Source organism: Trichechus manatus, unplaced genomic scaffold, assembly GCF_000243295.1.
Source record: "Trichechus manatus latirostris isolate Lorelei unplaced genomic scaffold, TriManLat1.0 scaffold00068, whole genome shotgun sequence".
Classification (NCBI taxonomy): domain Eukaryota; kingdom Metazoa; phylum Chordata; class Mammalia; order Sirenia; family Trichechidae; genus Trichechus; species Trichechus manatus.
Window position 1 is genome coordinate 6,475,948 of NW_004444004.1, and position 2,119 is coordinate 6,478,066.

The window sequence follows — 2,119 nt, forward strand, 5'->3', positions numbered from 1 at the left end:
TCTTATTTCCCTAGGATATATTCCAAGGAGTGGGATTGCTGGATTGTATGGTACTTCTATTTCTAGCTTTTTAAGGAAGCCCAAATTGATTTCCAAAGTGGTTGTACCATTTTACATTCCCACCAGCAATGTATAAGTGTTCAAGTCTCTCCACAACCATTCCAATATTTATTATTTTGTGTTTTTTGGACTAATGCTAGCGTTGTTGGAGTGAGATGGTATCTAATTGTAGTTTTGATTTGCATTTCTGTAATGGCTAATGATCATGAGCATTTCTTCATGTATCTGTTAGCTGCCTGATGTCTTCTTTGGTGAAGTGCCTGTTCATATCCTTTGCCCATTTTTCTATTGGGTTATTTGTTTTTTTGTTGTTGAGGTTTTGCAGTATCTTGTAGATTTTAGAGATTACGCGCTGATCAGATTTGTCATAGCCAAAATTTTTTTCCCAATCTGTAGGTTGTCTTCTTACTCTTTTGGTGAAGTCTTTTGATGAGCATAAGTGTTTGATTTTTAGAAGCTCCCAGTTATCTAGTTTCTCTTCTGGTGTTTGTGGATTGTTACTTATGGTTTGTATCCTGTTTATGACATGTATTAGGGCTCCTAGTGTTGTCCCTATTTTTTCCTCCATGATCTTTATTGTTTTCGATTTTATATTTAGGTTTTTGATCCCTTTTGAGTTAGTTTTTGTGCATGGTGTGAGGTATGGGTCTTGTTTCAACTTTTTGCAGATGGATATCCAGTTATCCCAGCACCATTGGTTTAAAAGACTGTCTTTTCCCCCAATTAATGGACTTTGGGCATTTGTCAAATATCAACTGCTCATGGGTGGATGAATTTATGTCTGGATTCTCAATTCTGTTCCATTTATCTATGTATCTGTTGTTGTACCAGTACCAGGCTGTTTTGACTACTGTGGCAGTATAATAAGTTCTAAAATCCGATAGTATGAGGCCTCCCACTTTGTTCTTCTTCTACTGTAATGCTTTACTTATCCGAGTCCTCTTCCCTTTCCATATGAGGTTAGTGATTTCATTGGAATTTGGATCAGGATTGCATTGTATCAGTAGATTGCTTTGGGTAGAATTGACATTATCACAATGTTGAGTCTTTCTATCCAAGAGCAAGGTATGTTTTTCCACTTATGCAGGTCTCTTTTGGTTTCTTGCAGTAGTGTCTTGTAGTTTTCATTGTACAGGTCTTTTACATCTCTGGTTAGATTTATTCCTAGGTATTTTATATTCTTGGGTGCTATTGTAAATGGTATTGATTTGGTGATTTCCTCTTCGAAGTTCTCTTTTTGGTGTAGAGGAATCCAACTGATTTTTTTTAATGTTTATCTTGTATCCTGATACTTTGCTAAAATCTTCTATTAGTTCCAGTAGATTTCTTGTGGATTCTTTGTGGTCTTCTGTATATAAGATCATATCATCTGCAAATAGAGATACTTTTACTTCTTCCTTACCAGTTTGGATGCCCTTTATTTCTTTTTCAGCCTAATTGCTCTGGCTAGGACCTCCAGCACAGTGTTGAATAAGAGTGGTGATAAAGGGCATCCTTGTCTGGTTCCTATTCTGAGGGGGAATACTTTCAGACTGTCTCCATTTAGGATGATGTTAGCTATTGGCTTTGTATACCAAAAAAGACCAAAGTCGTTGCTGTCGAGTTGATTCCAACTCATAAGCGACCCTATAGGACAGGGTCGAACTACCCCATCGAGTTTCCAAGGGGCACCTGGTGGATTCAAACTGCCAGTCTTTTGGTTAGCAGCCATAGCTCTTAACCACTATGCCACTAGGGTTTCCTGGCTTTGTATAAATGCCCTTTATTATGTTGAGGAATTTCCCTTCTATTCCTATTTTGCTGAGAGTTCTTATCATGAATTGGTTTTGGACTTTGTCAAATGCCTTTTCTGCATCAATTGATAAGATCGTATGGTTCGTATCTTTTGTTTTATTTATGTGATGGATTAGATTGATTATTTTTCTAATGTTGAAACATCCCTGCATACCTGGTATGAATTCCCCTTCGTCATGGTAAATGATTTCTTTGATATGTTGTTGAATTCTGTTGGCTAGAGTTTTGTTGAGGATTTTTGCATCTATGTTCATGAGGGATATTG